Below are 23,317 nucleotides of genomic sequence, written 5' to 3' on the forward strand. Positions count from 1 at the left end.
GACACCCCTGAAGTTATATGCAAAAGCAACTGCCGTAAAAAAGAAAGGGATTAGGGTGGCTGGATGTTTTCATTGGTAAAGGAATTAAAAAATGTTATTTATTTCAACCTGAACTCATCAGACTTCTGCCTCATCTGCCCCTGTCTTCACTGCAAGAGGGAAATACGTTGGGTTTGCATTGCTGCCGGTCTCAGGTTTACGGTGAGAGCGGATTAATAGTTACGACTTCTCCAAGCAGCCAACTCTGTTGGCACAAGCCTCACCCACCACCACAGACCACAGCTCGTTCCCTTCTCAAACACCGCAGCCCGCTCCCAGGGACTCGATGGCTTCGGATCCCCTCCCAGACCGGGGATGTGCCGTGAGTTGGCAGGATTTATCCCCATTAGCAGAATCTGTGGTGACATAAACTGGCCAAGCCTGGGAATATAAAACCGACCCTGCCTTTCAATAGGTTCTAGCTGGTCCGAACAAACACCCTGGCAGGAGGACTGGACAGCCCAGAGGGAGCAGTGATCATTTCATATTGGCTAAGGTTGCCTGTGAACTTCACAAGAAACAGCCCGGTCTCCTTGTGCCATCTATGTCGCATAAGCATTCGGTACATTAGCATGGAGTTTAATTTGGGCATTTAAAGCTGCCTGCATTAGCTTGTGATTGTGGGTCTTTTCACCCATCTTTTGTGTGTGTTCTTCCGTGCAAATGTGTATTTGCTGCAACACATTTTCAAAGGGAATTGAGAAAGGGAAAACTAAAAGCGACATGTATTAGTATTCCTGTTTAATTTAGTATCAGCTTACAAGGTGGAACTTAAAATGATTTTTCTGTCACTGTTATCTCTCTTCACTTGGCAAAGATTGATTTCCTTCTTCCCCACTACTTAGTAATAAGACATCTGAAAACTAAGATGGTTTTTATGTTTACTTCCTTGTTTAAATCAGCTTTCTCAACTAAGGACAGCTTTGGCAATATATTTGCTTTTTAACTTGTGATTTCTGTGTTGGCTCAGACTCCGCCAGTGACAGAACATCAAACACGGAGAGGCTATATATTTTTAATTACTCAGGGATGCCCTTGTGCATAAGTACATGCAAATTAAACAAGCAGAATTCAAAACCTGTTCAGAACAGATTGCACACGTTACACAATCAGTCACATTTTGGGCTCAGAAACGACGGTGCACTATTTTGCTTCTCATGCTGACAAGTACGGAGGTATCAGACATCACTCGGTACAGCGTCATGCCATTGCTACTGCTGTGTCTGACACTGCTAGCTTTGGTACCACTTTCTCGAGAGCTGACAAGCCAAGGAACATGGATGGCAACGCACGAATGCTTGAGTGTGAGAATCAGCTGAACAACTAGCCTACGTGGAATTACACCTTCCTACAAAGGAAACACTAATGTCCAGCAAGAGGATTAGAAAAAATATGATGGTTTTGACATCTCAAAGAATCTGACATAAGCACCTAGCTGCCTGCCTCCAGAATCTAGCTCTCCTTCGAAATGGGGAGGATAAACCAATGAGCAAAGTTGTTGTTTGGAGTCCAAGCTGCATTTTATGAACTTGGTGCTTGTACCTCGGTAGCATTACAGCTCCAGCCAAGATGTAATTATTTCAAAAGACAAAAAACGTTCAGTGAAAATCTCGCAGTGTAAGGTGGTCACACCAAAAGGAAAAGAAAGGAAATACGGTCATCTGCATATTGCAGATGAGGAACTAAACCACTAGAGACAGAGGCAGCACGGTGGGTATCCCTAAGGAGCTGACCATTCCTCCTGCACAAAAAAGCTGAGGTTTTTCAGAAAGTCAAGTCATGTGTCCTGCAACACATTCTCTTGGGGTATTATCTCATACCCTTTAGATATTTCACTGTGTCAGAAGTCTCCTTATTTAACAGCCTAGTGTTTCTCTTTCATATTTTTGTTCCATTGCCCTTTCTTAAATACCCATGCTCCGCCTTAATAAGATTTTTTCCTCTAGGGTGTTTATGGCTGCAATACCTATATAGCATTATCTTACCTTCTTCCTCTCCAACTTGATTATCCGTCCTTTATCCAGTTTATATATATTGAAGTTTTAATCTTTCCTTCTCCCTCTTGATAAAGTTGCTCTTGTCCTTCTCGGGGGGATGATATCTCAAGGTTTCTTTCAGCCCTATCTTACGTGGTTCCACGACTTTCTTCAGTGTTTCTGTATTTTTGATACGGTGGCACCCAGAACTGAAATCCAGCGAGCCCCTTCTGTGAAGATGCACCTGGCTTTGTCCCCACTACAGATCCAAGGTGACAACTCCTCGCATTGCACCAGAAGTGGTTCAGGCCGTACAAGAGGCCTGCGTCCCACCGAGCGTGCTCTTGCCGGCCATCTGCGTGGGTGACCTGAGGCAAGGGTGCCCGCATCTCCGGTTGCCTCCCAGCACAGGGCTGGTCTTGGGGCACCTCGTTCCTTGGCAGGGAGCCTGGTCCTGGCCCGCTGTGTGGGGCCGGCAGGCAGATGTCTGGACACACTTCAGGTGGTGAGTGCCAAGGCGGGCGTGCGCGGGACGTGACACTCGCTGCGTGGACACCTCTGGCGCTACAGAAATCTGGGGTGAGTTGAAAGCTGCACCGGAGCTGCTGTTAGGGGGTGAGTACGCAAGCGATGGTCTTTCACGTGACGTCCATCTTCCCGTCCTGTTTTTGCGCTATCTGTCCTGTGGCGCCTTTGGTGCGTACACTAAAGGCCACAGAGCCACTGGGGGGTTCTGGGCAGGCTGTGACCCGGCCCGACCTGCCAGAATAAAGAAAGCCTTTTAATTTCAGGGGGGGTGGGGAGGGGTGACCTTTCCGCTTAGGAAACAGGGACAAGCCTCAGCCGTCCTCCTCGGCACCCGGGCTCCAGCGGGCAGTGAGGAGGGCGGAGGTGCCAAGCGCGGCGGGAGAGGGTGGACGGGGAGAGGAGATCCCGGTCCTTCGCACCACCCCGCAGTCACAACCACAGCACGCACCCGGGCGGCGGCGCGGCGGCGGCGGGGGGCGGGCGGGAGCGCAGGAGGCGGTGGCGGCGGCGGCGGCGGAGGAGGAGGAGGGAGAGGGAGGTGGGAGCGGCGGCGAAGAGAGGGAAAACCTCGGCTGGGCGGAACACTCCGGCCGGCGCGGTCCCAGTCTGCGGCGGCCGCGCTGCCCGCGGCTCCCCCTGCCGCCGCACGGTCCCCCCGGGGCCGGGGGCGGCGGCGCCCGCGGCGTCCCACCCGCAACTTTCCCTCTCCCGTGGATGGCTTTCGTCGGAGACCTGCAGGGCAGCCGGGCGCTTGACACCTGTCCCCCATGGGCCGCCCCCGCGCCTAAGTTTGCCGGCGCCCGGCCCCTCCCCGCCGCCGCCGCCGCCGCCGCCGCCGCAGGGCGGGCTTGAAGCCGCGGCGGGGGCCGCGGTGCCCATGGCCGGGCGCCCCGCGGCGCCGCGGTGTCCGTGCGCGCCGCCCCGTCCCGCCCGCCGGGGAGCCGCCGCGCCCGCCGGAGCGCCGCAGCGGGGGCGCTGAGGGAGGCAGCCCCCGGCACACCGCCACCGGCTCGGCGCCAGCCGCCGGTGCCCGCCGGGTCGCTGGCGGCGGCGGCGGCGGGGGCGGCGGCGGGGCCGCGGGATCCGTCCGCGCTCGCTGCCCCCGTGTAGTTCCCGAGTCGTCTGTCCTCGGCGGCGGCCCGCGGGTGACATGCAGTCCCTCATCTCTCCGGTGACCAAGGCTATCCTGGTGGCTTTGTTCATCTTCGCCATCCTGCTGATCCTCTACGTGATTCTGTGGTACATCTGCCGCGATGTGGATTGCGACCATGGGATCTGAGCGGCGCCGCGGGGCCAGGGCTTAGGAGCCGGGATTCACCCCGCGGGGCCGGGAGCGGCAGCGGGAGCCCCGCCGGGCGGCAGCCGCCGCCACCGCGGCCGGAGCAGGGGAAGGGGAAGGAAAAAAAAGAGGAAAAAAAGAAGAAAAAAAAAAAAAAAGAAAAGAAGAGAGGGAAGAGCCGAGCCGAAAGATCCCGGAGGACAACTGCAATCAAGAAACCAACCTGAGCTTGACCTTCAGAGACCAGGGTGACCCGGTGAGTCTCCGCTCTCCGCGGCGCGGGGGATGCGCGGGTGCGGCGGAGCTGCCTCCCTCCCTCCCTCCCTCCGTCCCTCCCGCCCCGCTCCGCTCCCCTCGCACGCACACACACCCGCACACACACACGCCCGCACACACACACGCCCGCACACACCCGCACGCACGCACACCCGCACACGGATGTGGCACAGGCGCCCCGAGCCGCGCACACACCGCACGCCCGGCCCGGCAGATGTGCGTGCCGAAGTGCCTGCTGCGCCCATGCATGCGTGTCCCCGGGGGACGAGCAGGAGCCGTCCTGCTGGCCGGGGTACATCGTGCCTGTCCCCGTGCCCGTGTCCCCCCGCTTCGCATTTGTCGAGGTGACAGTCCGCAAGAGGCAGCGCGCCCCGCGGGAGGCGCCGGCGCCGGGGCCGGGGCCGGGGCCGGGCGCGGGTGCGGGAGGGGCGGCGGGCGGCCGCCGCGCTGCCTTTGCGGCCCCACATTGGTATGCAGGCGGTGGCTGCGCCGCCAGGCAGAGCGGAAAGGTGAGCCCAGGGGATGGGGGAAGGCAACGCCTGCTCAGTCCGGGGGCAAACGGGGGAAGTAACGGAAAATGAAGGGGAAGATGTCGGGTATGCGGCGGGCACCAGCAGGCAGACTTCGGGGAGGGGGTGCGAAGCGGGATGAGTTGCTCCTTCCTAGGGGCAGGTTGGTGGAAGGAGGTGGGGGAGATGGCAGAAAAACGTGCATGGGAAGTTCTGGATGGCAGCGGTCCTTGTCTGGTCTCACCGACGCTGCATTTCCTACACGCTACTCCCCGCAAAAGGGTTAACGCTCCGGGGTTAAACACATGCCCAAGCCTGGCAATGTCAGAAAATGGTGATACCAAAGTACGCGACTGATGAACGTGTACGTGCCGAGCGCGCTGGGACGCTACAGGGGACGTATCCTGCCCAGCCGTTTTCCCACCTGAAAGAATTTGTCGTTGGCTATTTCTGCTCCTATCGTTTGGTTGTACTGAACACCCTGCGCTAAAGCGGAGAGACAGCAACACATTGTGTTTAAAGTGAAAAAGACCTACTGAAAGAAAAATGGTCCTAAGCGCTCGGGCTGTAAATGTTCCTGTCCTTGACAGACAAGCTGTCAGGAATCGGAGCAAACTCTAGCTGCGTGGGTTACCCCTGGGGAGGATGTACTCGGGTGTACGCAGTGGGGAATAAGAGGAAAATCACATTCGGGTTTAAAGGGGGGGAACGGGGACCTAGCCAAGTGTAAAGTGTAATTGTGTGATTCAGGATGATTTGACATTGAGCGCTGGTGACCGAAAGCTCACCTTTGCAACAGGGGTCTGCATCTGGAAGGAAACTGTTCGGAAGTCAATTCTCTTGCCATTTTGGTTTGTGCCTCTGTTCAGATGGTATTTCGAAGGGCTTTTGACCCGACTAGTTGATCAAACAGGACATTACCGTTAACGCACCCTACTAATGTGATTATAGCAGCAGTGACATCAGTGCTTCCTTGCCCTGCAACTACAGTAGCAATGCATTTGTTTACTTCCCCCGTGCACACTCTGAAATGTCTGTTACTCAACAGCTCTGAACAGCAAGGGAAGAAGGGAGGAGGAGGGGGCAGCTCTGAAAGGCATTTAAAAATGGCCATAGCTCTGTTTTCCTTACGCATTTAATTATGTAGAAATAAAATAACCTCCAGGTCGCCTTCTTTAAATTTTTTTTTGCCGTTTCTCCAGTCAGCACACTTGTTTTTACCTAAGCAGCAAAAGCCTCTTCACACTTTGATGTGTCAGGTTGTGTCACATGTTCCTTCCGAATTAACAGCGGTGCGCACCTTCTGCCCCTCTCCCAGCTGGCAGGAGCTAGCGGGTGATACGGTTATAGAGGCTTTGCCATTTCGTCTTAATTATTTCGCAGTAAACCAGTATTTCAAACTGTTAGTTATAGAACTGGATGGAACGTGGCAAATTAAAATGGTTTTCAAGAAACTTTACATATTGACAGATACGTATGCCTGTGATTAAATGCCTGAAGTGTTGATATGACCAAACGTATTTTATAGTACTCATCATAACTAACGTTAATCAGCTTAATATTTGCAGAAATGGTGAAACAGTCCATTCAGTTATTGTCTGACCATTAGTGTTTCCAGCTGGCTCGTTATTATTTTAAGCATATAGTTTCTGGGAGACAAGGTATGGAAATTTTTTTTTTTTCTAACAGCTTTTATTCTAAATAAGGTCAATATATATGTGTTTGTATATAACTATGTATATATGCATTTGTATAAACACTTATGGGTATTTTCCAGCCTAGCACAACTGAAAAATAAGCAGAGCAATGATTAGCAATATCGTATTTGATTTATAGTTGAAGTCACAGATTCGCTAGCGTTGGATTGATGCTATGTGTGTTTGCTATTGTGTATTAACAAACGCAAAACCCTAAAGATATGAAACCCACCTTTCCTATTGCTGCGACGCCTGATATAAGAGGATGAAATCCTGGCCTTGCTGAGGTCAGTGTGGAATTTTGCAGTTGGTTTCGACGGAGTCAGAATGATATTGACAGATTTGCATGTGAATTTGAAACAGCAGCATGTTACTGAAGTTGAGAGAACTATTAAAACAGTAAACAAGGGCAAATCGGTTACAGTGGAGTGCCTACAAACCTTATTTTTATATTTATTTACTTGCTCAGAAGTTTGGTGATGATTTTATTTCTATTTAGTGTTATTAGGTGCTCCTGCCCCAACTCAACGGTTTTCACCAGCTTGCTCTCTCTTCATATATGGTAGTGTTTCAAAGGTGATATCTGAAATATCTGCGACTGAGATACAGAGTACAATAGCATCAGGTAGACACAGATCACCTGTAAGTATTTTTTGCCGTAAGATGGGTTGTAACATCGTGAGTAGTACCTTTGTTCAAGGCAAAGACTACTTGTTATCATGTTCCTACTTCAGCCGAGAGAAATCTTTACCGTATTGCAAAAATTGATAATGTCATAGGCTGAAAGTGTGTTATTAATCCAACAGCAATTTAATAGGCTATTCAAGCATTTTGTGAAAGGATATTTCAAAGCTTTGTGTTTTTGTGTGAAAAAGACTGTGAAGAAGTTACCACTGCTTCATCAGCAGAAGTGTAATGATTTTTATGGATTTATTCCTACTGCGAGGCATGGTCCTGGGAACCCTGTCACATCTGACTTAAACATGCAGTATTCTGGATAAGTCATTCTTTACTCAATCCCTATTCAGGCAAATTCCCTGAAGGTTTATTAAATATTTTCTGGAAGTGGCACGTAAGCGTAACTGGACAACGAACATCACAGCTTTGCTTATTTTCTAGTTCCTTCCTCATAAAATGGATTAATGAGAGTCAGTGTCTTCATGGTATGCCTCCTGTGCATCTCACACCATTTCCCTAAAACAACAGGCTTAAAATGAGCATTGAAGATCATTCCGGCGTAGGAGGGTCTCCGCAGAGACGAAAGGTTAGCCAAGGTCCAAGGATGGCCTGTGCCGCATCCTCGAGATGTCCTTGTGTCATACGAGTGCTCAGCTGTACTTTTTCCCCTCCAGGTGAGTGTAAAGTGGAGTAACCTTCAGGCTGCTGTCAGGCAGGACACGTAGAGCTGCCCTACACAGCTCCAGCCCCATTTAGTGGAGGGCTCGATGTAGGAGTGATTTTCTACTGTCTGTTTTACACAAGAGGTCAGGCACGACGATTTCGTAGTCGTTCCTCGTGGCCTTAAAATCTGTGACCCTTCGATTATTGGCAATGCGGCAAGCACTCAGTATGATTTGTATGTTTATAAACAGCTTGGAGGTGGATTGCGGGGATTAATTGTGTGATTTATGCCGTGATTATAACACTTGAAACTGGCAGGGCCCTTTAAATGACCAATTTGGGGGCAGTGTTAGGGAACACAGTGTCACTGTAACAACTGTATTAAACCTGCAGCACGAGCAGGCCATCTCTTTTCTTCTTTCTTTGCTAGAATAACGATCTTGCGTGGGTAATGTTAATACCAACATTGTATTATGGTGCTGCTGTAATGGAGTTCTAAAGAACAGGAGCGTCTGCCCTTCACCCAAAGGGCAGGCTCTGCGCACACGTCGGGTACGGACGTACCATTAGGCACTCGCCTGGCGTGCTCCCTCCCCTGCTCCGGCAGGGCTTCACGGCTGGAACTGGACATTAAAACGTATGGAAAAGTGCTGCTGCCGTTTCTCAACAGATGACTTTTTCCCCAGTTTTTCTTTGATGCGTGAGTGTTTTCTCCTTTTTCTCCTAAGCGGTAATCGTCTGAACTGTGACTATTTAGTATATAACGCAGTTTGTAGACAAACTGCACGAATTGATTTTCCTGAAGTGGGCTGACAAAATGATGAGTGTATTGGAAAGCAGCACACACTGGCTTATTTGTTTTTCTCCATTAAGCTAGGTTTTTCTAGTAAATACCCTTTAAAATAGACTTTTTTTTTATTTTAGTGTGCTGCTTTTAATATGCATAGCTAATGTGGTTCATATAGTTGTACAGCAGCGTCTGCTCTCATTAGAGGCACTCCGATAGCTTTCAAAATTTTACCCAAATGAGAAAATTTGAGCTTCAGCTTGGAGGGGCTCATAACACTGGCTGCTGCTGAGAATTACGTCCTTATTTTGAATGTTTTGATGTACTACTTTGGAATCCTAAAGATTCTTGCTGGCTTTTTCACGAGTCCTCATTAAATTAAATCATATGTAAAAGATACCAATAAGGTGACATTCAGAGTGTCTTTGTAGAACATATTATGAATTGGATTATGGTTGAGAAAAAGATGTGGAAACAAATTGATTGTGACTGATTAAGAAAGAGAAAGGAATGGGAAAAGAAGGAGGAATGTTACATCAAGATGGAAGAAGAGAGACGTCAGAGTATTCAAATTTTAAAAAGTACAGCTAATGTGGAGTAAAATGCTAAGCTCACAGGACAAAAATTGCCACTTTCCTTTACAGAAAGTCTATATACATATATATACACACATATACGTGTGTGTGTGTATATGTGCACATACATATGTACAATCTATATGATCGAATTAGAAATCTGCATCTCTAGAATGAGCTGAGAATCTTTACATGGATGATTTTATTCCTTCATCCTTGAAACCTGGGTCTATTATTGCCCAATATGCATTTACTTTAAAACAAGATAGTGTTGCAGATGCTTTCTTGAGGACTTTGTGATCAAACACGAGTGATATCGTACACTGAAATTATAAATGAATCATTCTTATAAAGAAAATGCTAACACTCTATTCACTTTGAAAAAAAAAATGAGTTCAGGTTTTATGGGCTACATTAATAAATAGATTTTATGTCTTGTTTTTTCCACTGACCTCAAAGAGACAAAGCCCTCACATACTAGGGAAGAAGCCTATTAGGTAATTAACCTATTATGACCAAGAAATATATGTGAGGAAAGAGCATCTCAGAGAGAAGATGGCAGAATTGTAGTATTTTGGCTAAAACAGTAATAGCCAACACCTTCTTACAAAAGTACAAATCTTTCATGTAATAAATCTTTTGTACTTGTGTCTTTAAGTGCAAAGGAGGAAAGAAAGACCCTGAAGTTATGAGTGCTAAAACTTACACACAGTGAAACCTGCTACATGATTATGATGCTTTTTGGGTATTATGGTGTTTTATATAAAGCCTGCCTGAGAGAATGTTTGGGTTTGCGTGGAACAGGGGAAGGTATATACCAAGGTCTGGGGGAAAAAAAGCGCCTTTTGTATAGTCTCTTCCATATTTATTGCATATTGGCGTAAACCTGGACACATGAAGAAAATTTTATTTGCTGTTCAGTATCCATTTCAGTGGTGAGTTGCATGTGCTGTGAACCCTATTAAATGAATACTCAACAAACTGATCATGATACCTACAGCAAAAATTGAACAAGGTCTTCATTAAGTTGTGGTCTTCATCCAAAATATATATGACATAGTTAGCTAACTTGCAGGACACGTTTCTTATATAGCTCTTTCAGTTAATGTACTTCTGAACATACTATCGTCACTGCCCTTGTGAGATATGTATATATAAATGGGCTTAAAACGAAGTTTACAATCAATCTCCATCCTAATGACTTGTTTTTATTTTCTGCTGTAAGACCATTCTGACACGCTTAATAGGGACTATAACTAAGTGGGAGTTCAATGAAGTCTTGGTATCGGTGAAGATAAAAGGAAGACACTGTGAGCATACAGAAAGACACTCATCAGTATATGTTTCTAGTGACTGACATAGCATAATTGAACTGTAATGTGAGTTAAGAGCTAAGGGATATGCATTTATTCATTGATGCAATGAAGCAGAGAGATGGCACATTACCGCACCTATCAACCTCTGCCCTCAGGCCACTGTAGCCTGAGTATTCACCTCAGTTGGAGGATTCTGGCACAAAAGAGCGTAGGATTCGCAGGAAGCTGAGCACTGCCAATCTGTGAAGTGAGACGAAGTTAAACCTTTCTGACGCATCTTTACAAGGGCATATCAGAGTATTCCCTGTAAATTCCTATTAACCTCTGCTAGGGAACAAACATGTGACCTCAGGAAGCAAGTAGCAATAATGACGATAACAATTGATACCAAAATCCGGATAGAAATTTTCTTCCAAGGCTCTTAGGGTACTGCCTGGAGCATTCTAGGTTTGCCATCCACGTTATATGTATGGAGAAAGCAAGCTATGGGGGGATCCAGTGACTTTTTAAAGCCACCTAGCAGTTCAGTGACAACATATAGGATAGTCTCCAACATTGCTTTTCCTCTGTCTCTCAACCTGTAGAAGGTGCCAGAGTGTACTCTTCTCATGTTTGTAGGTGATGCCAAACTGGGGGCACTAGCCAGTAGACCCAAGGGCAGAGCTGCCATTCAGGGAGACCTAGGCAGGCTGGGAGAATGGGCCAACAGGAACCTCACGAAACTCAGCGAAGTGAAATGCCAGGTCCTGCACCATGGCGGGAAGAGCCTCTGCCACACCACCAGCTGGGGATGGATGGGCTGGGGAGCAGCTCTGTGGAAGAAGCCCTGGGGTGGTGGTGGGCAGTGAGCTGAATGTGAGCCAGCTGCGTGCCCTGGAGGCAAAGGCGACCAACAGTCTCCCCATAGATTGAGAGAAGGGATTATCCCCCTCTACACGGCACTTGTTAGACCACCTCTAGATACTATGTTAGGTTTTGGCACCATGTCCAGCACAGGACAGACGTGGACAAACTGGAGGGGGCTCAGCAGAGGGAGCAGTAGGGCTGGAGCATCTGCCCTGTGAAGAGCGGCTGAGGAAGCTGGGCTGGGTCAGCCTGGAGAAGGGATGGCTTCTGGGGGCACCTAATAGTACCACTGCCTGCAGTGCCTAGAAGAGGTCACCAACGAGATGGAGCTGAGCTCTTAACAGTGGTGCATTGGGAGAGGATAAGAGACAATGGTCATAAATTGAAGCAAGGGAGGTTTGGACTGGATGTGAGGAAAACCTTTTTTCCTATGAGTACAGTCAGGCAGATTGCCCAGAGAAGTTGTGTAGTCTCCATCCTTGGATGTTTTCAAGACCCCTTGAGCAACGTGGTCTGACCTCAAAGCTGGCCCTGCTTTGCGCAGTAGATTGGACTACAGACCTCCTGAGGTCCCTTCCAACTTCAATTATTCTAGGATCGTATGATCCTGTGAACCATGTACTCTTGGGAGTCTTCTACTGGAATGAGCACTGGCTTGCTTGTTGTAATGCACTCTCTACCTCAACTCTTAATGTGTGCTAGCCTGGTAAACCAAAAAGATGGAGGCGCAGAACTGGGACTGGGTCAGAGTGGGGTGTCTGTTCTCAGTAGCCCTGGCCATCCTTACATTTTATACCTACAGCTCCTACACAACACTTCTGGGTATGGCGTGGTCTGGAGCTGAAGTGGTACGTGGCAGTGCATCACTAGAGCAGAATGACAACTGTGCTGGTATGTGCGTGGAGAATGAAGCCATCAAAGATAATAGTAGCCTGAAGGTTGAAGACAAAAATCGTAACGTACTTATAGCCTGTTTAATTCTTACACCTCTGTGGGGACTCTAGCACATTTCTAGGAACTGGAAATTAATTCAGTTACATCTCTCTGACGATAATATAATCATGCTGGGCATACTCTTGTGCAGTATAATGTTTTCCATAATCTTGTCCAATTTTTATCTTACTTTGTGTTTGTCTTCAGCTGTACAAAGCCTGTTACACTCACTATAATGTCCATACAGGTAGTTGGTATAGTCGGATTTTCAGGTACCGCCTGGCTTGAATGTGAACTGCTTTGAAGAGAAAAACAATCCCATGGGAACTGCACGCTTCAGCATCAAACCTGTCATCTCATGCCTAGGCTACTCACAGTTTATATTTAGGTGGAGAACAGAATACTAACTGGAGAAAAAGGCACTTAATGCAAAAGGCCATTGTGCTTTTTTTCCCCCAGGTAGAAAAAGCCTTCTCCTCAGTGCTCGGAGTTGTGCCGCGACAGCCGCCTGCCGTACGGGACGGTGGGCAGGCGCTGGTGGGAGCAGGGAAGTTGCATAAGGTGATAGTGGACCCGCTTTATTCTGACATTTCAGTGTGCACCCAAGTTTATTCCAAAATCACAAGCCTAAGCTATCAAGCGTATTTATTTTCAGTGTAAATCCAAAATAAATGAGAGCTGCAGTGCATCTGTTGTCAGGGGTTCAAACTTTGATTCTCTCACGTTAGTACACAGACTCACTGCCTCCCCTCCTTATTAAACTCATGGAAAGCCACATTTGTATACCTCAGTTGATTTTTTTACTTGAAGATGTGTCAAATCATGATGAAAACCACTGTGAGCCTAGGAAAAAACCCCAGACTGTTACATATTTGAATGTATAAACTGCTATTTTGGAGATTTCTGAGGTGACTTTAATTTTTTCTCTCATGTGGGCTTACAAGCCTGGAGAGATTTTAAATTAAAGGTGAAAGAGAAGAGAAAACATGCTTTTGAGGTGAGTTTATGAAAGATCTCTTAGTTCTGAAGCTAAATTATGTATGAAGCAGCAAGATCCTGTATTGTGTATTAAATTCACATGACGATTCCCTTTTTAAAATTGTACAGAGTACTCAGGTGAATTAACTGGATGTAGATAGTTTATCTTACGTATTTATTCCAGAACTTCTATGAACCTACTTCCTTTAGGAATTAAATGTTTGACTGTTCCTGTCCCAGGAACAAGACATTGACACCAAATTCATTTAACTGTGTTGGAGGTGCTGTGGGTTCCAAGGATAAACATGTGACAGTATTATGAACGAGTATTACTGTTTTGATCAGCCAAGGGTTTCTTCTCTTACTTCTGGCTTTACTAATAAGGTCAGCTGGAAGGTGGAGCACAACAGAGGAGGTGGGAACAGGCTTGGACGACACAGTAGCTGCTATTGTGAGTCATTCTCTTTTAATCACGTAGGCAAAATCCTATGGGCATGTGGGATGATACATAAAGGAAGGCAAAATTTTGCTTGCTGTGGAGGAGCTGTTCATTTGTTACAAACATTCAGCTGACTTCAGTGGAGCGGTGCCAATTTCTGTTAGCAAAGGCTTTGGTTCTGAGGATACATATATGCATTAATAAATGGAACAGGCTGCCCAGGGATCTGGTTGAGTCCTCATCCCTGGAGGTCTTTAAAAGCCATGTAGATGTGGTGCTAAGGGACATGGTTTAGTGGTGGACTTGGCAGTGCTGGGTTAATGGTTGGACTCGATGATCTTAAAGGTCTTTTCCAACCTAAATGATTCTATGATTCTGTTCTATGATTCTATAAATGGTTGAATTCCTTCTTCAGGCTGCAGACAGTAGCAGCCAAGTAAGTGATGTAGCTAGGATGACATCCAGCCACCTTTGTCACTCTTCAGCCCATGTAGCCAAGTACTCTTTTTTTTTTTTAAAGTGATTTGGCAATGACTGATGAGGTACACAGACCTTAAAACTAATATTTATTAATAACGTGTAATGTGTGTTCTATATAAAATGTTGCTAAATTAAAAGGCAAACTGCCACTCATGAGAAAAAATATGCTCATGGTATATGGTTGAAATATATAGCTATGCAATGCGTGCCTTTGGTTCAGCAGATTTCATGAAAAAAAGTGAAAGAATCAGCACTCCAGAGAACCTCTGTACATACCAAAAAGGAGTCATTCCTGGATAAGCTTGTGGGTATGCTACTGCTATTTTTATGAATGTCAACTAGGCAAACTAAACGTATTCTACACAGTTCGGTCCTCTAGATGATTAGAGAAATCAAGTGGTTCTTGTGATAACTGTAAAAATAACTAAAAGCCTCTTGAGATTCAGCAAGGAGAGGGCTAACTGAAAGACAGCATCCTGGGTGGGGTGTACTGGTGGTAGCTTCGCTTCGGGGGTGAGAAGAGTTTTGCAGGATGCCTCAATAATAGCTGGAACAAGAAATTAGTGGATAGTATAGCACGGAGGGATGGATGGATGGCAGGCAAATCCTTTGGGAACTTGCAAACCACAGGTAAGTCCGGGAATGCCAGGCCCTTGTGATGCTTTTCTCACATGGAGACACTTTGCAGACAGAGGAGTCTACCCTGACAGGGGCTATCCAGTGTCTGGCGAGGAGATGAAGTGTAGAGCTAGACTGTGACTTCGGGACATGCTGTATTGTGGCAGTCGCCCTTTGGTGCAGGCTTGAAGAGAAGCTCAAACGCACACTACTAAATTTATAGTGATGTGCCTTAACAACCCAATGTTGTGACCCAGTGTAGGCATGTATCAATGTGTTTAATGAATATTTTATTAAATAACATCTTCAGCTGTGTAGTAAGATGTATTTCCTAATTTGCCATTTTTAAGATAGCTGTTAGTTGACTTAAGCCTGTGAATAACCTGTCTCTTACATTCCTGTGATGCCTGCAGTGGTACTGTAACTTCATTTCTCTTTGCGCTACAGTTTTATGAGTAGAACAGGTGCTTGAACTGTGAAGTCTGTTTACTTTTCTCTTAATATTTTCATTGTATTAATGTTGCAAGAGTGTAGACGTTGCTCTCGTAATCAGCTGGATGGCGTCTACCGCTTGATTTCAGTTCTGACACGGTATCTTCACACTTCTTTATCCTAACATACAGCCCTACAGCCACCTACCAGCCTCATCCTCCTCCCACCAGAGCTGTTCTGCTGGAAACCTGTGCTGGATTTCCCTTTCAACAAGTAGGCAGTGGTTTTGTGCCGTGACAGAGGACAGGCTGAAAAATGCTAAATTATCATCACCTTTGAGCATAATGAGAGGAGAATAAGCTCTTTCAATGCAGAAAGGGACTCCATTTTTCCATCTCTTGCTGTAATAGTAGCAGATGGCACTTGTCGCCCAGAATACTTTGTCCTTTGAATAATGGTCCCTGCTGAGGAAGGCTTGATTTTGGTTTTCCATGTGTAAAAAGTTGATTTTTTTTAATTTAAAAGCACAAGCAAATCTTATTCTTTACCTGCATTTTGCTGGTTTTTTACCAATTATAACGGTTCAATTTCTTAAAACATTCTCTGTAATATCTATTACATTAATGTTTGCACCAACAGGATTTGTAATTGTGAGTTTGAAGAGATGTTATGTATATGCACATATGTAGATACATTTATTACTGATGATGCTTGAAATAAAAATGATCACTTCTCGTTTGTCTGTTTCCGCCTTGATTTCCTTGTTTCGCTTAGTTTTGGGTCACAGTTTATTACATGGGCTGGGTCAGTGCCCCAGAAATGAGGGGTGAGACCGCTTGGTTTGCAAAAGCAGCTCCTGGAATTCCAGACAATCTGAATTTTATATGGCTTTCCATTACATTTATGCTAACTTCCAGCAAGGACAGGAGTGAGAATGGAAATAGACTCCGTCACAAATTAAAGGCCCGTCTGAGTTAACTTTCTGGATGGACTTTATCTCTGGTCAAGACGGTGGCCTGTCCATGCCTGTCTCCTTTCCTCCTCAACACCTTTGGGTAGGGGATTCTCTGGTTCAAGAGCATCCTCAGCTTCGGCGCGTGGTGGTAGAATGCCCTTTGCTGGAGCTGAAGTGCAGTGGGGACCCTGTGGTCTTACAGCTGACAACGCTCAGATTTGGAAAGTCTCTTGATTTTCACCTGACCTGGACACATTCAGCTCTTACTTTTTTTGGATAGTGATATGTATATATATCTTTATATAAATTTTACAACTTAATAGAAAATGTAAATGGTAAAATCCTTAGGTATAGTTTTTTGTAAAAAATCAATATAAATACGTATCTCTACAGAAACCTAAATCAGGAAATGAGGAACTATTTAAGGAAAGGAGAAAGGAAGAGGTAATTAATTTTAGATTGCTTATTAGGTACATCACTGAAATACTACATTGCTTTATTATTTAGTTAAGGAAAAAAATGAGTAAACAAAAGTAAAGAATAAACAATATTTCTTCCATTAAGAAAGCTGCTGTTCTCTGTCTCAGAGCGTTAACCAAAACACAAAAGTATTTCTATAAACATCTCATGAAAAATAGTAGCATCCGGGGGTTTAGCGCTATTGCAAGGTTTTTCTATTTCTGTTTGAGGACGGTTGTGCCTTTTTACACAGAGCAAGACCTACTGGAAAGGGCCTAGTCAATTTGTAGAGAAAAGTACTGATTTTCCCATAAGTTTAAGTGCACTGGTGTGGAAAGAATGGTCTTACGCTTCTAAAGCATTTTTCAAATGTAAACAGCGGTGGGCTTTGACCACCCTGTATTTGTGTTTGCTCAGGACCTGGAACCCTGGAGACACAATAGTGTAGTAATAGGAATAATATCACTGTAAAAATAGAACAAAAAACTGTAATAACAGCAATAATATCTAGCCTCTATACTGTAAATATAAAAAGTACATAGCACCGTGATGTCCAGACACTTTACAGAAAAGATAGGTGTTAGCCCCCCCAGCTTTGAAGGAGAGGAAACCGAAGCCGAGGAGGCTGGCGGGACTCCCTGAATTCACCAGCAGGAGCATGGAAGAACCAGGCTTATAAACCGACTCCGCGCATCCCAGTCCAGTGAGCTACCCTTGAAACTGCTCTGGAATAAGATAATGATGTTGGTGATTACTGTGTTTTGATCTGAGAACGTAGTGGTAACGGGTTACGTATCATTACACTGTCACCTTATGTAATTTTCCAAACATTTATAAATAATTCAAACTTCAGGTTGGATGTGGCACATCCAAGGTATCTTGTCACATCCCCTTGTCTTTTGACATCAAAGGAGCATTGGAGACAGTGCTGACATGTTATAGCCATTAAATAAAACGCAGCATTTTGAAGTGAATGACATTTGAGTACCAGACTTTGGCTTATAATGGGAAAGTAAGAGCTTTGCTAATAAATCTGGTTAGAGTACTGCCATTCCGAGGACAGTCAGAGGAGCATATTGACACTGGAAACCTTTGTCATTTTAAAGACTAAAGGCTGTTGTTGACAGATGAAAGGAGGTTGTTGGGTAGAGAGGCCAGGGTTCTTCACTGTGACCATTCCTCTTAAATAACATGTCATTATTTTTAATGACATATTATCCATGTCAACTTATGCAGAAGCGGGAACCGCTGCTTTCAGTGAAAGGGAACAGCATCCCAGACTGCAATTGAAAACGAAAGCAAACCCAAACTTCAGATTCTACTTTATTAAAATGTAAAACTAGAGATGTTTGAAGATATGTTTGACCTTCACGCTCTTTTCTTAAATATGGGAACAACAGGTGGTGTTGCTGAATGTTTAAAGTTGCATGAACAAACACATTTAAGATGGACGTGGTTCGGACAAAGCCTAGAAACACTTGGGAAGGATTCAGAAGACACAACTGCCCAATAAATTAAGAAAGCACCCAACGTAAGCAATGACTGGCTACAGCGCGTTGGCAAAAACCAACACAGTTTGTTGTTAGTGACACAGGAAAGGAAACACGGCTCGTTCTGTGTGAGGACACCTAAACGACTGTTGGCCTTCTTAAACTTGGAGAGTTGTGTTGTAGACAGGAACACCAGCTTCCCGGGAGTGCATGTGAAGGAGGTGGTGCAAATGAAACCAACACGGAGAATCCTGTTAATGAGTGAAAATGCAATACCTCCGGTGGCAGGAGATTTGGAAGGTAACGTGTGCAGTTTAAGGAGGTTTCAATCAATCGATTACAAGCCTCGCTAGGAGAGAAATGCCATTTTCAATGAAATGAAAAGCTTAAGAGATGTTCAGTTTAAACTGTCTGGATATTATTAATACTACATGATTGCTTTTTTAGGTATTGTAATAATTTTTGCAGCAAAGAAATGTAGACAAAAGATCTGCAGGGATCATGTTTAATCTATTGAAATGTACAGTGCTCCACTGCCCTCTTTTGCCTTGTACCTGGAAGAGCAGCAGTCACAGTAACGTGCCATCACAGCAATGGGCACCTTTCTCTTCCAAGGCATGTACCTTTTGAAATGGCTTGCAGTGACAGACCACAAGTGATCCTTTGGGAATCTTCTCTTTCTTGCTACAAAAGGAAAAATACTGCAAATATGACCTCTTCTTTTACATGCCTAAGGACCAAATATTCATCCTTCACTCCTGCAGATTTTCCACTGAATTCTTAAATGGTAATCAGAATTTGATCCCAGGTGGATTTGTTCGGAAGGTATTGCTGCGCAAAACATCAGATAGGGATCCTGAAGAAATGGAATTAGAAACTGTCTCAGGGCTTGCCCTCCACGTGCATTCTGTTGGGAACCAGTACAGCCTGGTTAATATTGCCTCTGTAAGCTATTTTGCAAAGGAGAAAATCGCCTTAATTGTTTATGACCTGTCTGTCTTGCTTATCAGGAAAAAACGTGTTTAGAAAATTCTGTGCTAGCTGTTCAAAATCTTCCTGTTAGTTAACAGGGCACACTTGAATAATTATGTTTATAGTTATCTTTCTATTTGTCACGGTTGGCAGTACCCTCTAGCAGCTTGAAAATGATTTTGGTTTTCCTACCATTTTGACACTGAAATTTATGTAGGAAAAGAATAGCCTTGGGCTTATGTTGGTGTCTTACTGTCTTGCCAAGATTTTTTTTTGCTTTTGCACAAGCATCACTGACAGTGAAAACACAACTCTTGGGACAGTTTTTATCTGTTAGGGTTCCTGCAAAGTCAGTGAAGAATAATAATGCATCATGAACAAATTCATCCATCCTAAAGCAGAGTTACCTCCTGGGTAAACTTGCCTGTCTGCATTTTTACAGCGAGCACTTTCGGGTTTCATTTTTACATTTTACGGGGAAATGAGCCTTTTATGCATTATTTGTACAAAAATATAAGTGGAAACATACAGAAACTTGTGACATCATACAAAATGTTTATGCTTATATGTTACATGTATCCTATCGCACCCTTTTGTTGGACATTATTAGACTGCCAATTACAAGATCTAGGTTTACACCATCTAGCCGAGGTTCGCTTTTAATGTGAAGAGGTAATAATTTGAGGATGTTTAACTTTTATTTCTGTTCTTATCAATGACAACTCATTTGTTGCCATTGAAAAGATCCACTGAAATATTTTCAATGGATATTTTCACAAGCTAGTGAATAACAGCCATTGAGAAGTTGATACAGTAGTGTACCCATTGCTATATTAAAGTCTGGGAGGAGGGGAGTTGGATGGAAGAAACTGAGAAGACAGTTGGGGACGCAAAAGAGCATTGTATAGCTGGAGGAGAGCTGTTTTGAGGAGGCAGCAAAGCCAGGGAGATTCAGGGTAGACCATGAGAGCATACAGGAGTGCTAGGACATAAGGAAATTAATACTACTTAGTCCCTTTCTCCCCCTGCTCAGATCTACATTGGCCCAGCTCCAGTGAATTTTCTGCATATATATATATATTTATATATAAAATAGATATATATATCAACGTACCTACCTTCCTCCAGCAGACTCTAAGGAGGCTGAAGAAGGAGCTCTGACTGCAGCCCAGCTGAAGCTGTGGCACTGGGTATGAACAGGCACACAAAAATCTGTTTCCTACTTTCAAGCAATAATTTTTAAGTCTTAATTTTATTTTATTAGCTGAAGATAGAATGCGTGAAGAACTGGAGCACCATGACACAGCACCAGTGTTGAACACCTGTAATAGTAGGACTTAGCTACCACCCCATGGGATAAATGGAAAGCATCTACATTGGTGTTTTGGTTTGGATCAAGAGCATGCTTTTGAAATGAGACTGCTGGTTGGCACCACTTCCCAGACTTTGGTTCATATCACAGAGCTCTCCCAGGGAGTGTGAGAGGGCTTCTCCGTCGACAGCACAGGGTGCAGTCCAGGAGCCCTCCTGATGTGCTCCAGCTATCATTTACTAGTGGTACTGGTCACACACAGCTGCCGGAAGAATACGGTTATCTTTTACAAGTTACAGAATTTTCCAAAAGCTTCAACTATAAGTGCTTCAAGCTCTAACTGTCTCTGAACTGACTCCAAATGTTGCTTAGGACTGAATCCACAGAAGTAATTTTTCCCCTGTTTTGTAGGATTTTTGGTTGTATGAAGCAATCATTGATGGTCTCCAGAAACTTCACCTGTAAACTCTGTCATCTTATGACGCTTGGGCAGCTTGTGTACCAGCAACTGAAGCCTCTCATCGTGGATATTTTATGAGATATTTGATGCCTGTTCTTTATCTAGCAACATCCTGCACTTGATAATATTTTTCACTCTAAAAGTGTATAGCAGTAGCTGTAAAAATCTAATTTAATTAAGGTTAGTATCGGGAAAATGCTACGATTTTGTGTTCTTACAGTTTGGGAATTTGTATCATTCTAGATCTAGATAATTCTGCAATTCTCTTCTTCATGAGGCCATAGCACTAATCTACAAAGTTGTTGGATACTTGCCATCAACTCAGATTCGTCCAAGATTTCACTTTGAATTTTTCCATTATATTATACAATATTTTTCTATTTCAATGATCAAATACAGTATTTCAGTGATCAAAATTTTCATCCAGTGTAGCCAAGTATTAGAGAGAAGTATCGTCTAGATTGCTGTTATTCCACCAAATGATTATTTTTATATTACAAATGCACAATATTTTTTGGGTGCAGCTGTGGAAAGATGCAGTAGTTGTGGATGTCCCATTGAACTTCAAAGGAAACTGATACCAAAAAATATCAGGATACTTAAGGCATTCCAGTATATTGGACAGTAAAAGAACAGCAATAAACACCAAATTAGTGAGAATTCAAATGGGATGTTTATAGGGTCTATCAAAAAGAATAAAGAAGTGAGGTAATCTTGTAATAACAAGCTGCATAACAATTGTATCAGATTATCTAATTATAAAAAAATTAAATAAAAAATACCTGCACGTGCTCTTTAGGCTCAAATAGCCTACATGTCAGAATAATGGACTGATCCTCTACAATGAATTTTGAAAAGTTGTAACCAGTTGGGAAATAGCTGAAGACAAACGTCCGTATAGCTAGCTGAAGAGACGATAAAACTGTAAATAGACGAGAGAGGTGTTGGGGAGAAAGGATGCAATTCTTTAAAAAATGGAAGCAAGGAATCCCACCATTACCATTCAGTAAGTTGCATGTTTAGCTATGGTTAATTACTGTTACGAATGGTAGAAAAGGATGTATTTGAATATCTGAACTATGAGAGAATGATGACCAGCACACATACAAATTTTCAAAGATAAAATCATGTCAGATAAATGTCACATTTTTCTGAGGAAATAGAAAAAAAATAAGACTTACTAGAGATGTAGTTTGTCTAGAGCGTAATACAACATTTGATACTGTGTGTCACAAAGCACTGTGTTGAAAAAGAGAAGATTGGTTTCGGTACAGTGAACACTTGTACGTACGTTGACAAACAGCTTACTGGAGGACTGTATAAAAGGTGGCAGGTGTTAGGAATTAGACAGGAATATTTTCAGTGAGATATCTGAAGAGAAATTACAGGACATACTTTATTTAACATCTCATGGTCAGGAACATCCTTGGTCTTGTGTAGACCTGGTCTGTAGTAGACTTCCCTTGGGTACAGGGTGGTAATAATAATTGGTTAAAAATAGAGGATATATTTTGCAAATTTCACTTTCCCCATTTGCAAGACAAATTTTGCTGCGCAGGGTTTAGTTTAGGTTCATCTCTAATAATGTTCAGGGGACTCTTCCACTGGTTACATTATGTGGGATTCATAAAGGCTGATTTTTAGGATGGCCACTCTTCCTTGGATCTTCTATTTTGAGTGGCAACAGGAGAGGTCTCCATTCAGCGTCTAATTTAATTACTTTGGGTCACCATCTAGAAAGGTCTGTCACTCTCCATCAGCTAAACAGGATGCTTGGAGACCTTACTCTTTAGGCTAATCGAAGGCATATAAACAAGTCCTAGTCCTGATGAAGTCAGTTCAAGCCTCCTCAAGTTATATCTGGATGAAGTTTGAGCAGATGTGTCGCAGTACTGCACCGCTGAGGTAACTAACAGGGGCTGAGTTGTAAGAAATGGTCTGGATTTAACATCAGAGGAGGGAGTTTGCCCATTACTGTTTGGAGAAATCTGTAAGTACACCAGCTACCTCCATTAGCAACGCTGATAGGAAAATGTAAGCTACCTTAAAATGTAAAGTTTATCAACTCCTGAAATTCAAGCAGAGTGGAAATAAACGTTTCCAGGCCATCGATATCTCAAGCTGGTATGGTAGACTGGACTCCAGCCGAAGTGAAAACTCTCCTCTGAAAGCACTCAGTACAGCAGTCGGAAAGCCAGGCTGTTCCCCCCGGCTAGTTCAGGTACCGTCCTTTGGCACCAAGGAGGAAATCCAAGGACGAGAGCTGCGACACCTGAGCTGGGACTGCACTGCGTGGCAGTTGTGCACTGTTCCCTGGTGGCTGAATGAGCTCCAGCCTAACCGAGGGGCTGGTACCTGCCACCGGCATGTGGCGACCGCAGCATCTGCCTACAGATCGTACGTGAGAAGAGCACGAAACTGACTTGGGGCAGAAAATGGTCATGACCTAACATCGCTCTGTGACGTGGCAAACCAAAATGATCCCCAAAGAGCTCTTTCGTTCAAAAGGCTTTAATATCAACCCCACAAAAGTCACAACCGTGAGCAATACTTCCTGATAACATAATTGTCTGGCACAGAATAAAACAAAGACCAAGGCCTCCGTGGCCTGGGCATCCTA

The 23,317-nt window shown here is 44.5% G+C and overlaps 1 long non-coding RNA gene across 1 annotated transcript; it reads left to right on the forward strand.

Annotated features, from left to right (window-relative positions):
• Positions 1-3,493: 3,493 nt before the first annotated feature.
• On the forward strand, positions 3,494-15,716 carry LOC142419698 (uncharacterized). Its single transcript, XR_012778624.1, has 3 exons — positions 3,494-4,078; positions 7,511-7,656; positions 15,241-15,716. It is a non-coding gene; the product is annotated as an uncharacterized LOC142419698 (long non-coding RNA).
• The last annotated feature ends 7,601 nt before the right edge of the window (positions 15,717-23,317 follow it).

The sequence above is a fragment of the Mycteria americana genome, chromosome 1 (assembly GCF_035582795.1).
Source record: "Mycteria americana isolate JAX WOST 10 ecotype Jacksonville Zoo and Gardens chromosome 1, USCA_MyAme_1.0, whole genome shotgun sequence".
Lineage (NCBI taxonomy): Eukaryota > Metazoa > Chordata > Aves > Ciconiiformes > Ciconiidae > Mycteria > Mycteria americana.